This window comes from Leucopleurus acutus, assembly GCF_964270905.1.
Source record: "Leucopleurus acutus genome assembly, chromosome: 13".
Lineage (NCBI taxonomy): Eukaryota > Metazoa > Chordata > Mammalia > Artiodactyla > Delphinidae > Leucopleurus > Leucopleurus acutus.
In genome coordinates, this window is record NC_139155.1 from 76,488,887 (window position 1) to 76,503,829 (window position 14,943).

General features: G+C 48.3%; 1 long non-coding RNA gene across 1 annotated transcript in view; it reads left to right on the forward strand.

The window, feature by feature from the left end:
- The window catches only part of LOC309970345, a 121,144-nt gene that overhangs the window by 31,543 nt on the left and 74,658 nt on the right, over nt 1-14,943 (forward strand). Inside the window, exon 3 of the long non-coding RNA XR_014326681.1 lies at nt 9,872-9,946. This is a non-coding gene — a long non-coding RNA (uncharacterized lncRNA). The remainder of the gene's footprint in view (nt 1-9,871; nt 9,947-14,943) is intronic.

Below are 14,943 nucleotides of genomic sequence, written 5' to 3' on the forward strand. Positions count from 1 at the left end.
AAGCAAAGACCCCCCACCTGGAGGCTTCCATCCACCTGAGCATTCTTCGGGGGCCTCCTTGGGTCCCAGGTAATCTAATTTTTGGATGGAGGGGGGGGCGTGGCTAAATAACCGTCCAGACAGCATCGAAGACTAAAGACCTGTGTTGCGTTCAGAATCAGGAGTTCTCTTTTCCATTTCATAACTGAGACTCCGGGCAAGTAGCTGAATTTCTCACTTGATCAAATCTGTCAAAAGTGGGAAGGCTTATCCCTGTCCCCCAGAATGGTGGAGACCAGGAAATGAAGAGGGGTGGAGAAAAGCACCCAGCGTGGAGCTGGCGCCCAAGATGTCAGAGCAGAGGAAGCACGGGGGCTGCCCCAGCCTGTGCTTTCACTTTGCCTGAGCAGTTGGAGTTCTGAAGCTGCCCGCTTGGCTCCGGAAGAGAGAGATTCCCAGATGTTTTCAGCGCCCTGGACATGCCCGAACTTGCAGGTGCCATTTTGAATTCTAGAGGCCCTTGACTTAAGGGTGTGAGTTCAGGGAGAATGCTTTTGTGCAACTTGTAACCGTATCTAGACCGATGCAGATTTCCTCCCCAGCCCAGGGAGGGGAACAGGAATCCTCTAAAAACCTCACCCACCCTTTATCTCCTTGGCTTGTCCCAGTAGTTTGGGAGATAGGCCAGGGAGATAGTAATGTCCCCAAGATCCCGGGGAGAGATCAGATGTTGACTTCGAAGAGGCGCCTTCTGACTGGAGGGATGGAGGGTAAGTGATTACAACAACCTTGCAGGGAGGTCCCCTGGCCAGTGGGACTGACAGGTCTTGGGCCTTCATCCAAATGAGCCATCGATCAGAGATGGGGTTTTTTGGCTTCATGCGAGTCTCCCAAGATGCTCAGTGAAAAAAGAAAAGTGCAACATTGAAGTTAAGCTCCAACTATGTACCACACTCCCTCCGAGGTAGGGCAAATGATACCCATTTGACAGATGAGGAAATGGAGGCTTACGGCAGTGAAATATCTTGCCCAAAGGCCACCTGGCTGTTAAGATAAGCAAGCAGGGATTGGCCCCTTCTATTCTAGCTGACGCTTCCTCCTCCCACTCCTATTTTCACTACCTTGTATGTAGCACCTGCCATGTGGTTATACTGGGGGGAGGGGCACTCAAGACCTCTCTGACCTGTTTACATCACCTTGCCCTTGTCCTCTGGATTCCAGCTACCCCACCTTCTTTCCCTTTTTTGAAAAAAAGTCCTGTTCTCTCCTCGCTGCCTTTGCTTAGGAGACCCCTTCCTACCCAGTTTGGGCTTATCTTTCAGATTTGCACATGAAAGGAAGTCCTCCCTGACCCCAAGAGAAATTCTGATTCCTACTCCCAGGCCCAATACACGCCTCGTCCTTCTCCATTGTGAACTTTATCACCTCTTGGAAACATGCTTGTGGGATTCTTTTGATTAAGGCCTGTAGACCATGCCAGAACACTTTAAGCCCCGTGAACTGAAAACGTAGAGAGCCCATATGTCTTGTCCATGGTTGTATCCAAACACAATTGGAAGGGTTGGGAAGTAACCCAAGAAGACCCCAGCCAGGGGAAAGAATCAAGGACCACACAGGTGCGGAGGAAGATAGAAGGACCCAGAGAGGTCAGTTGCCTTCAAGATGCCCTAGAAGGAGCCCTTTTCATGCCTCCTGTCCCAGCTCCTCAGAGTCCAGGCAAAGGTGAAGGGCCAGATGTCCTCCAGGGCTCCCAGTACCAAGCCAATATGTATTTTGAATGCCATGTGTTTATGTTTTCCCCTTTGAAGACTGCCTGGGAAAGGCTAGCAGTCATTTAAGTAACAAACACTTTGCTTTCTCTTCTCTTGCCAAAAGCCATCTTTAATCACCCCACCAAGTAATGGGCTCAGAATAGCATAATGGAAACAAAGTACTTAAAATACTTTCTTTGGTGGATAAACACAGGGAGGGAAAAAAAAAAATCTTACCGGCTCAGCACCGTCCTCTTCCCTGTATACACAGCTAGGGGACATGGAAGAAAGAGAAAAAAGCCTTCCCAGACAAACAGGTAATTGTAGATAACCAGAACATGCGTATTTTTAATGGTAGGGTGGTCAGTCCTCCAGTCTGAGGAGGACGTCTTGGTATCTGCTGGATTTCCCCTCTCCTTTTTAAAAAACCCTGTCAGAGACAAAAAAGGAGGTCTGACATAACGAACCAGCGGGAGGGAGTTCACAAAGAGATTTCGGGCAGCATCTTTCTCAAATCTCTTTAGATATGGGGATAACAGGGGAAGGGGATGGGTGGTGTCGGGTGGAGGTCTCTGTGAATCTGAATGTTTTACTTGTGTTCAGAGGAGGAAATTTGTCCTGATGTCCACTTGGGCTAAAGCCAAAACTGGAAGGAAAGTGGCAAAGCTCTGGGTTATGGAATCCAGGACACAGACTCCTCAGGAATGCCGAGTTTGGTATTAGAGGAAAACGGATCTTTATGCTGTGAAAATGGACTCTTGACATGGCTACATCCTCCAAGCAGCCGTCTGGATTTCTGCAGCTGGTTGGAATCCATCTCTCTCTACCATGAGGTGAACAAGACAAGAACCGCAGGCTTCTAACGCTTAAAAACCGTATTATCTTGGCCAAGTTACTTATTCTCTCTGAACTTTAGTTTTCCCATCTGTAACATGGGGACAAAAATACCTCCTTTGTGAGTTATTCCTAGGCATAGAATTAAAGAATTAAATAGTCGGTGGGTCACTTCCTCACTTGGAGCGCTTAACCTGGTCTGCCCGGACCTCAGAATTCCCCATGTATGTCTCAGGGTCTCCTTGAAGTGGGAGGGAGCAGGGGAGGGAGACGTGGGCACAGAACTAGCATGTTTTTCCTGGGCTATTGTCTTCTGGCCACTGTGTTAGACCCTGTAATGTACATTGTCTCCTGTGTTCCTCACAATAAAAGCATTTTTAAGGAGGGGAAATTATCTCCACTTTTCAGATGAGGCAACCGAGTTTCAGAGTGCTTGAGTAACTTGGCCAAGGTCACACAGGAAGTGACTGAGCTCTGCGGGGAACACACTCCATTCCCCACTTCCTCATCCCCTAGTGTGTGATACAATGCCTGGCACACAGTAGGTGTTCAGTACACACTTGTAGCAACAACTGACACTGACGTGCCCCTCCCTTCTTGAATGCCCATTCACTGACTGATTATCTGTGAATAATTGCAAATGTTCTTGACATTTTTTCCCCCATATGTTGAACTTGATCATCTGATATGGACTAGTTAACCTTGGAGAAAACTAACATTTTTCAGCACTATTAAAAAAAATGCTGTGTTAAGGTCAATAGTTATAGCCTGTGTATAAGAGGAAACAGAAGAAAGATGTTTGACGTGGGAGTTAAGGTCATCTTTGCAACTGAGAGGCAGTTTATTAACACAGACCAGGGACTTTCCTGGCGGTCCAGTGGTTAGGACTCTGCTCTTTCACTGCTGGGGCCTGGGTTCAATCCCTGGTGCGAGAACTAAGATCCTGGAAGCCACGTGGCACAGCCAAAAAAAAAACCAAAACCCAAAAAACAACCCAAAAAACCAAAAAAACACAGACCATGAGGTACCGGAGCCACTCAAGTTGGAAGCCCAGTAGTAATGCTGTTCAGCCCATTTGATCCTGGTAGACTGGGGGCCGGGGGCACCAGGTGTCATTGGAAGTTTGGCAGTGGAGAAGAGTGATGTCCTTGGATGTGTGGGCACCTGGGTCTTTTTTTAAAATTAATTAATTAATTTATTTTTGGCTGCGTTGGGTCTTTGTTGCTGCACGAGGGCTTTCTCTAGTTGCGGCGAGCGGGGGCTACTCTTCCTTGCGATGCACGGGCTTCTCGTTGCGGTGGCTTCTCTTGTTGCAGAGCACAGGCTCTAGGCGCGTGGGCTTAGGTCGTTGTGGCACATGGGCTCAGTAGCTGTAGCTCGCGGGCTCTATAGAGTGCCGGCTCAGTGGTTGTGGCGCACGGGCTACCGCACCACCAGGGAAGTCCAGCACCTGGGTCTTTCCGTCTGCAGTTAGGGTAGTCCTGGCGACCTGCTCACACCTTCTCTCCCATGTGACTCCCTCTTCTAGACCCTCCCTGCCCTGTGGCAAGGTGGAAAGATTCTCGGCTTTGGAACTGAAGAACTAGGTTGGATTTTTCCAGCCCTGACCCTTGTCTTTGGGTAAATCAATCTTTCAAACTCTGATTTTTCTCAGTTGTCAAAATAGCCATAGGCTATTTGACAGCATGGGAGTCAATGGTTTAGCTCCGGGCCAGCACTTACCAAGTACTCAGTTAAGATTACTATTGGTGGTGTCAGCATCACATGCATTCATTCACGTGTTTATTAAATGAGTATTGAAGGAACATCTTTCAGGTACCATTCTAGGTGCCAACATACCACAAGGAACAAAGCAAAGTGGCTATATTGCTGGGAGCGGGGAGCGGGGATAGGCAATAAACAAATGAATATTGTACCAGCAGGTGATAAAAACCTAAAATAAGTAAAGGGATGGAGAGTGATGGGAGGAAGTGCTGTTTCATATTGAGTAGTCAGGAGGTGACACGGGGACAGAGACTGCAGGAGTCGAGTCAGGGAATCGAGCTTGTGAAATGGGGGAACAGTGTTCCAGGCAGAAGGAACAGAAGAGCAAAGGCTCTGACACCAGAACAAGGTTGGTATGTGGGAGGATGCACAAGGAGGCTGCCGTGGCTGGAAGTAAAGTGGTCGAGAGCTTCAATCATCATTGCAGATTGTTTAGATGGTGGCAGGAAATGAGGCCAGAGAGTTAGGAGTCAGAAGGAGCCCAGATCCTGTAGACCCTGCTAGGGCAAGTGCAGTGGCTTTGCATCTGACTAAAACAGGGAAGCTATTTTAAAAAGGAGTGACATATCTCCCTTTCTACTCCCCTTCCCCACCTCACCCCGTTTTTAAAATTTATTTTTTATTAAAAAAATTTTTTTTAGCCACACTGCTACAGTTTGTGGGATCTTAGCTCCCCTACCAGGGATCGAACCCCGGGCCCTCAGCAGCGAAAGCTTGGAGTTCTAACCACTGGACCACCAGGGAATTTCCCCCATTTTTTATTATGAAAAATTTCAAGCATATAGAGAAGTTGAAAAATTATGTAGAGAGGACCCATGTACCCACCGAGTGGATTCTACACTTCACATTTTCCTCTGTTGGCTTCATCACACGTCTACTCCTGTATTCATCCCTCTACCCATCTATCAATTCCTCTTTTTGTTTTGTTGCATATCAAAAATAACTTGCAGACATCCTGTGACCTCATCCCCAAACATTTAGGCATGCATATCACTAAGCAGAGTTTAATATTTGTTTTTAAAGAGAAAATTTACATACAGTGAAATGCACAAATCTTAAGCATGTCATTCTTTGAATTTTGACAATTTTTGACATACCTGTGCAGCCCTAACCGCTATCAAGCTAGAGAGTATTATCGCTGTACCTCTCCCTCCTGGCCTGCCCCCAGGCAACCACCGTTCTTATTTTTCTCACCATATGTGAGTTTTGCCTATTCCAGAACTTTATGTAAATGGAATCATGCAGTATGTAGTCTTGTGTAAGGCTTCTTTCACACAGCAGAATGTATTTGAAATTCACCCATGCTCGAATTTGGACCAATACTTTTTTGTTGTTTATTGTGAGGTAGTATTTCTTTGCCTGGATATACCAGTTTATCCTTTCTCCTGTTGATGACGGACACCAGGGCAAGCTGCCTTACATTTTTAAAAGATCCCTCTGGGGAGCTTCCCTGGTGGCGCAGTGGTTGAGAGTCCGCCTGCTGATGCAGGGGACACGGGTTCGTGCCCCGGTCTGGGAGGATCCCACATGCAGCGGAGCGGCTGGGCCCGTGAGCCATGGCCGCTGAGCCTGCGCGTCCGGAGCCTGTGTTCCGCAACGGGAGAGGCCACACCAGTGAGAGACCCGCGTAGAGCAAAAAAAAAAAAAGAAAGATCCCTTTGGGGAGTTCCCTAAGTCCAGTGCTTAGCATTTGGTGCTTTCACTGCCGTGGCCTGGGTTCAGTCCCTGGTCTGGGAACCAGAGATCCTGCAAGCCATGTGGCACAGCACCCCCCCTCCCGCCCCCCGCCCAAATAAATAAATAAATAAAAAGATCCCTCTGGCTGCAGGGTGGAGAACAGACTCTTGGGCCAAAAGGCAGAAGCAGTAGTCCAGGTAGGAGGCCACTGCCATTGTTCAGGGAGGAGATAATAATTTGACGGTGGCCCTGTTTGGATCATCTCGTTAAGCTTTTGATACACATTGTGTCCGTTAACAAACATCTTCGGGGCTTAGAAAACTCCCTTCCCCCTAGAGATAACCCATTCCTTCTTAGGGAAAGACACGATTGTTCTGCTTTCCTTTCATATGCAGTCAGGTTAGTCACTTTAGTCAAAGGTTTTCTAGATCTTCTCAGTTACAAATTTGCAAAGAGGAACCTGGTAACTGGACTCTATCAGTTAAGGCCCGGGGAAGGGAGGATGAATTACAGAAGCTCCTCAAAGCCTAGGTCAGATGGGAAATGCCGAGAGAGATTAGAAGCTCTAAGTAGCGTTCCTTCAAGAGGATTGGGGTTGGGGTGGGGTTCGATGGAAAGTTCTAATAATAAAAAACAGCTCATGGATTTGAATACTTACTACAAGCCGGGCACCGTGTTCAGCACTGTGTTGCCATACATTTGCTAACATCAGAGGCATGAGTTAGGCATGTTCCCATTTTATAGAGGAAAGCAAGTATTTAAGCCCATTGCATCTGATTTCAGAGCATGCACTCACCGCTGTAGCTGTACCAATTTCCTTTCCACTGGAAAAGATGGATGGAATAGATGCAAGGGAGCAAATTGAGTTTCTTTCCTTCCCAGTAACATGGACCCCACATTGGTCAATATGTTTTCTGAACTCACCATTGAAAAGGATACCATTCAAAATGGTGATGTGAGCTCCAAGTGGGGCTCAGGGGTCCGACTTTGCCTGGGACTTTCCCTATTTTAGCCCTGAAAGTCCCAGACACACTGGGATGGTCAGTTACCTTACTCACGAAGGATGGCCAATGTCCACGTAGAACATTTCCATTTGTGATCTGGATTGAGTAGTGAGCTCTTAATTTACTCTAGGGTGGTGAGTTTACCCACCCTGGTTACTCCTTTAGTTGTGCCCTGTTCAGCCTGAGGACAGCCTGTTTGGATAAGATCCACTGGATGGACAATATTAGCAACTTGGATTGTTGATTAGCTGGTATTTGACACAGGCTGGCAGATACGTGTGCTTTTCGCTAGAGGGTTGGGGACCATTCAGTGTTTCTTCAATATTAGCTCTAAGCTTTGAGTTCCTGAAAGTATTTTTTCTCTTCTTTCATAGAACAGTGTCTCTCCATCACAGCTTTGCCTTCCTGACTCCACTGCCAAGGGCTGCATTCAGATCACATCCTTTTGAATTTGGATAAGGACATTGGCTTGCTAAATGTTCTGGAGCCTTCAAAATCGCATCCCTTTAATTCTTCTCACCTACTACTACGACTCCTAATTCTTCTCACCTACTAATTCTTCTCACCTACTAAGATCATCAAAGAGAACTATTAAATGCATCCAATCGCTACATGCTTCTAATGAGGACTCTGAATAATACAACCGTACCCTGGCAGTCTGATTTCAGAGCTGCTAGATCAAGCATTCTGCACAAGGACGATGACAGGAGACATGTAGGGATACCATAGGTCCATGAGCACAATTTAAAGGAAAAAAAAAAAAAAGATTTCTAACTTGTGTTAGATAAACTAAAGGTAGGAGAATAGCTTAGACTAACTCTTCTTAGGGTGGAAGTTTTTAGGTGCTCACCCCTTGTCTCTTGTGCCTAAAACTGTCTTTCTTTCTAATCCTATTTCTTGAACAGTTCTTGGAGCTGTTGACTTGTCTCCATTCTCTTCCCAATGTCTTCGATCTGCCCATCTCCCTCCCTTTTCTGGATTTCCGCAGGAGCCTTCTGTCAACTGTTTCCACTCTTCCCTCCCTCCATCCATTCTTTACCCCACAGCCTGCGTGATCTTCTGAAATGCAACTCTGATCATCACTGCCCTGCTCTCCGCCTTTCCATGGCTCCCATGTGTGCCTAGGGTGATGCTTGAATCCTTCCAGATCTGGCCCACGTCTCCCTCTCCAAGCTCCTTCTCTTGCCACTGGCTTGGAAAATATTTTCAAGAGTTCCTCAGCTATCTCTTCCTTGCATCTAATTGATCCAAGTTCCTCTGACTCACTTTCAGGTTTTCCGCTCTTGAATGCCCCCTCCATTCAAGGATGTGCGATTTCAGTGTGTTGATTACATCTCTAGACTTTGCCGTCCCTTGTCCCTCTGAGGCTGGTGCCCTAGTGTTACCCTGAAAGGCAGAAAGGAGTGCCACACCTTAAGGTATGTGGGTGAGATGACCTGAGCACCAGCATTGTAGAGTGCCATCAGGATATCCAGCCAATGGGACTTCCCTGGTGGTCCAGTGGTTAAGACTCCACGCTCCCAATGTAGGGGTAGCGGGTTCGATCCCTGGTCAGGGAACTCAGATCCCACATGGCCAAAAAATAGAAAACAAAACCCATATATAAAATATAGCTCATGGAGCTATAGATCCCACCAGATAGCTCTATAATTGATTAAGCTTCAAAAAAAAAATAAACAAAACAGCAACAAAAAAGATATCCAGCCGAGAAGCCCCCGATGCTGATCTTGCATTAGTGGGGCTCCACTGATGTCAGTGGAAATCCTAGGAACCTAGGAAATTAGCTCACCACTAAATTAGGTTCTTCAGACCCAAGGAGGTGCCCAGATTTATCCTTGAAACTGTGCCCTTCTCTCACCCATCGACCATAGATTTCATCAGTTTTTTGCCCACCACTAGCTAATATCAGTTCAACCACAGACCACGTGGGACACCAAATCACAGCCTTTCTCTGCCTAATTGATCTTGGCCTCCTGCATCGGCCACTAGAAAAAGGAGTAGATATGGGGTCTTTGCTGAAGTTGGCGTCCAGGTGGAACCCTCAGGGCCTGATCATTAGACCTTATACTGTATCCTGCGACCTATGTGGAGCCTCTGGAAGCTGTCCGGTGGATTTTCGTGGTCCATGCAGACTCAGGTCCTTTCCCACTTGTGTGGAAGAAAGAAGAACCAGAGAGAAAACAGGAGCAAATCTCACAAAGACGGTAACAAAACCAAAATGGCTTGGAGAGAAAAAAAGGCAAAAAAAACCAAACAAAAGTGGAACAAAACCGACAGCAATCTCAGCCTATGCTGTCACTGAGCAGAAACTCAATTTATTTAGTTTCTGCTTGGAGATGCAGCACAGTTTTTGACAGATGTGCTATGCATCCTGTCATTAGGGCTGAACGAAATGTCTCAATATGATTGGGAAAATTACAATTTTAATATCTTCTTTCCTCCTTTAAGCCTTTTGCATATTTTCCACTACACGAGTCTCTGGCTGCTCACAGCTGAATATAAATGAATTCCACAGATCTTCCCTTCCTCCTCCATTTTATATGAGTGGGTTATTTGGGCTGGGCTCGTGTGTTTGTGAGTGTGTATGTGGGGGGGTATGTGTGTGTGTATTTACTCTTTGCAAGGAAAAAAAAAAAGGCAAAACATCAAATAACTGAGGAAGAAAGAGGACAGAGAAAGACAAGAGAATCCCGTCTAGAAGCCAGGAACTAGGATATTTATGGACATTGAGAACGGAGATTTTTTTCAAAGTAACTACTGTATTATTATTACTGGTTTTGTGACAGACTTCCTATTATTTTTGCATTTTTCCTCATCTTTATAAATCTGTGAGCTGAAACTTGTTTTCTGTCCACTTTACAGATGAGGAAACTGATGCTCAGTGAGATTACCTTTGCCCAAGTTCTGGAAAGTGATGGAGGCAGCTTTCAGATGCAGGTATGTATGACCCAGATCTGTGCATTGAACTACGTACAGCTATGCCACTGTGAGCCAGCAGGACATATAGGGTGGGCATCGACAGTTTTTCCTGCTTTTCCTTTTGTGTAAATCGCCCTGATTTTTCCTTTGGAAGCTTCTCCTCCTCTGTTCTGTGTCCACACAATTCAGGTGAAGCTGACCCACATCCCCAAGGTCCAGGGGTGGGCGCGTGACCAAGGCCTGACCGATCTGAACATTCTGACTCCTGGCCAGAGTGATTGGCTCATGGCTGACCACGTGACCGACCTAAGCCAGGAAGGACAATAATGGGATTCATTCTTGGGACTCTTAATAGGATGGGGGAGAAATTGGAACACCTTCTTGGCTGGGGTTGCTACTTTAGTAGGATGTTAGCTTGGAGTTTCTGAGGGTCTTCTTTGCTACCATGAGGTGAGAGCCTGTTTGGAAGAAAGTCAACTCAGTGAGACTTGCAGCTGAGAGATGGGAGGGGAAATTCACAAAGGCTTAGTCTGAATGTTTGGCTGCGTCTCTGCCTGAGACTAGAATCCACTCCTGGACTTTTGAGTCACAGAAGTCATTACATTCCCATTCCGAGATCTTGGAGAGGAGGGCTACACACCACCAGTGAGACGAGGGCCGGATGAGTCCAGGTGGGGCGTCGGTGACTGTGATACGCTGATTTATGAGAAGAAATATGTATCTGGTCTTCGTTCCTGTTTCTGGCACAGAGCTCCTAAAACCCTTGGAATTTCCTGAGTGATGAGAGCTGATAAATGTGTCTTTTGTTATGTGAATGAGGTGACTTTTGGAAACACCTAAGGATGGGGGCTGATTGCCCGGATATCCAATCAAGGGATTAGAGGGTTGGAACTTTCAGCCCCACTCCCAACCTCCGGGGAGGTGGAGAGGGGCTAGAGAGTGATACCCATTGCCAATGGTCAATGATGTAATCAATCATGGTTGTGCAATGAAGCCTCCATAAAAACCACAAAAGGAGAAGGTTGCGAGAGCTTCTAGGTCGGCGAACCCATGGATGTTTGGGGAGAATGATGCCCTCAGAGAGGGCATAGAAGCCTTGTGCCCTTTCCCACGTGCCTTGCCCCATGCATCTCTCCCATCTGGTTATTCTTGAGTTACATGCTTTTATAATGAACTGGTAATCTAGTGAGTAAATGGGTTTCCTGAGTTCTGTAAGCTGCTCTAGCAAATTAATTGAACCCGAGGCGGGGGGTGATGGGAACCTCTGATTTATAGCTAGTTGGTCTGAAGTATAGGTAACAATCTGTACTTCCAACGGGGATCCTGAGTTGGAGGGGGTCTTTGGAACCCCCAGTTTGTGACTGGTAGGTCAGAAGCAGAAGTAACAACTTGGGCTTTTGACTGGTGTGTGATGGGGTGGGGTGGGGGAGGAGGGACAGTCTCGTGGGACGGAGCCCTTAACCAGTGGAATCTGACCCTATCTCCAGGTAGTGTAAGAATTGAAACTGAACACCAGCTGGGTGTCCAGAGAATTCCTTGTTAATGTGGAAAAACCCTCCTGATGAACTGGAATTGGGATCTGGACACATTTCATATGATATTGCCAACCTATTTGCCCTTTTATATTTTTTATTATTTAATCTTTTTTTTTTGCGATACGCGGGCCTCTCACTGCTGTGGCGTCTCCCGTTGCGGAGCACAGGCTCCGGACGCGCAGGCTCAGCGGCCATGGCTCACGGGCCCAGCCGCTCCGCGGCATGTGGGATCTTCCCGGACCGGGGCACGAACCCGTGTCCCCTGCATCGGCAGGTGGACTCTCAACCACTGCGCCACCAGGGAAGCCCTATTATTTAATCTTTTGGCCGCACGGCGCAGCAAGTGGGATCTTAGTTCCCCGACCAGGGATTGAACCGGTGTCCCCCGCAGTGGAAGCACGGGATCTTAACCACTGGACCACCAGGGCAAGTCCCATATTTGCCCTTTTTTGGAACTGTAAAACTTGCAATTTCATAGTATTTGACCTAATATTCCAATTTTCTTTTTCCGTTATGGAAATTGAGGCTCAGAGCTGTTAAGTGATACAGAGGGTGAAAGAAAGAATTAAGCCGCTTACGTCTTTCCAGGCCCGAGAGGAAGTAACGAACTGGGATTCAGAAATGGGTTCCAGTCTCCTCACTGCCACTGCCTTGCTGGGTGATTTTGGTTGCATGCCTTCCTGTATCACCTAGAATTCTCTGATTGCAAGCAACAAAAGTGACTTTCATTAATGTATGCCAAGAAGGAATTTACTGGAAGGATAGGAGGGAGATTGTAGAATAGAGGAACAAAGCCACCGAAACAAACAGGCGCTTGGCTTCCCTGGTGGCGCAGTGGTTGAGAGTCCGCCTGCCAATGCAGGGGACACGGGTTCGTGCCCTGGTCCGGGAAGACCCCACATGCCGCGGAGCGGCTGGGCCCGTGGGCCATGGCCGCCGAGCCTGCACGTCTGGAGCCTGTGCTCCGCAACGGGAGAGGCCACAACAATGAGAGGCCCGCGTACCGCAAAACAACAACAACAACAACAACAAAACAGGCGCTAAGGGAACTGGGTAACAGGACTTCACGGACTCGGGTGAAGAGATGAATGAGCTGCAAAGCTTCAGCCCTAGCTTGGATGCAAATTCCTGGGAGGGAGCATCTGACTGGCTGAGCTTGGGTCCTAGGCCCTCCCTTTGGTGGTGAGCTCGTGATCGACAGCTCCACTATGATTATACCCAGTAAAAGAACGTTTGTTTTCCCAAAGCAACGTTGAGAAGCTGTTACCCTGATGAGGGTAGGTGAAAACTACACAGCCCCTCTATTCTTCCCCTTGCTTCAGTTTGCTTTTAATCTCAGCATCAGTGATTGGGTTGTAGGGGGTCTGTAGGAGCCCTTTCAGGTGTCATACTCAGATTTAACCAGACCCGCAAGAAGCTAGGAAAAGCACATTTCCAAAACCTGATTCTGTGAGAGAAGCAAAAGGATGCAATACAATTTCCCCCGATCAACCATGCTGCTACGTGGCTGGCAGGAAGGGTGTGGGGGGGAGAGCCGGGCTCTGGCATGTATGGGCTGTGTTAGGTGGTTGTCACCAAACCCCTCTGAGCTTCATTTTCCTCATTGACAAAATGGGGATATCCACGGAAGAGTGTTGTGAAGGTGCTAAGAAAAAGAGCAAGTATTGAGTGTTTATTATGCTCCAGGCACTGTGCTGAGTGCGGGACCCACAGCCTCTTGGACATTTCCCAGAACAGATGGGAAAGGTACCCAGCACACAGCAGGGGCTCCATAAATGCTCCTTTCCTTCCCTTTGCCTCTAGGCAAGGGCGTGACTCCCTGAACCCATCCCGTCTCCCATTCCACCAGCCCAGCTATTCTTTTCTCTTTTCTTCTTTTTCTTTGGCCGCACCTCTCGGCATGTGAGCTCTTAGTTCCCCGACCCGGATGGAACCCGTATCCCCTGCAGTGGAAGTGCGGAGTCCTAACCACTGGACCGCCAGGGAAGTCCCAGCCCAGCTAGTCTGAGGAAATTCTGAAGCCTGCAGGTGCTGATGGCAGAAAGTAGCAAATACATCAATGTCCCTCTCCCTCTCTCTTCCTTTTGGCCAGGCTGGACACCCGGTCAAGAGATCAGGTGTGAGTTTAAGGGTAGAGAGGAAAATTCAAACTTTTGGTGTGTGGAAGTTTCTGGAATCTCTCAGATAATGTATTGGGAATGTAGATTCCCTCCCCGCCCCCCTTCTTCCTTTTTATTTATATTTATTTATTTATTTATTTATTTTCTGTGGTACGCGGGCCTCTCACTGTTGTGGCCTCTCCCGTTGCGGAGCACAGGCTCCGGACGCGCAGGCTCAGCGGCCATGGCTCACGGGCCCAGCCGCTCCGCAGCATGTGGGATCTTCCCGGACCGGGGCACGAACCTGTGTCCCCTGCATCGGCAGGTGGACTCTCAACCACTGCGCCACCAGGGAAGCCCCCTTCTTCCTTTTTAAAAGTGCCCAGGTAACTGGGCTCCAGTGGGTGTGTTTGAAACTGGCCAGCTGTGGGCTGCCCAGCTGACAGAGGCCACAGCTGGAGCAGGAACAGTGGCTGGGTTTCTTCCAGCTGCAAATGAAAGGGTCAACACCTTGAAGGGAAAAAAAAAAAAGTCCAGGCATCGGCTGGTGGAAATGGTCCCAGAGTTCATAATAACTGAGAGCAAGGCTAGAAGTTTTTATTGTTTTAATTGGAAGCTGTCTTTGGATTCTGGTTTAAGAGGGTTTGGAGATTGGAAACCAGGCAGGTGTGAGTGTGTGTGTGTGTGTGTGTACGTATGCGTGTGAAAACGCACACGTGTATAAAGGAAGGTGGAAGAAATCTGGTTGTCTGCGAGTGTGAGGATGGACAGGGCCAGGAGGCAGAGAGGCAGCTGTGTGTGTGTTGGCAGGGAGGTGAGGGCAACAGCCATCTTCTGTGTGTGAAAGAGAGAAATGGAAAGCGGGAACTGCAGGGCTGAGAAAACCATCTTTGTTGTGTGTGAGCACACGGACAGATGAAAATGGAAAATTGTGGATGAAAGAGCAGGAAAGAACCCAAGCGCGAGACAGAGGAAACCAGGCGGGGTGCGTGAGATTGCAGGAGGCCCGGAGCCAGCGTGCCATGAGCAAGGGCCCCGTCAGCTCCCTCCTGGCCTTCCAGAAATAGTTTCCGGGAACCGCGGTGCTTTCCCTGCCCCGGCTCTCGGGCCAGCGGGGAGATAAAGCTGCCCGCGTCGCTTGTCTTGGCGGCCTCTCAGCTGACACTGCTGACAGGCTGCTTTGATCTCGGGTTATCAGGGCCTAACCCTGTGCCCCAGGCCTGCTCTGCCAGCTCCCACCCCCCGCTCACCTTTGCCAAGAGGGCAGCTCGTAAGGTCACGGTTAGGCGGGGCGGCCCCGCCCGCGTGCCCCGCTGGCCTTGAAGCCTGGGCGCTTGATGCAATCAGGGCACCATCTTTTAGTCTCAGGGCAACGATGAAA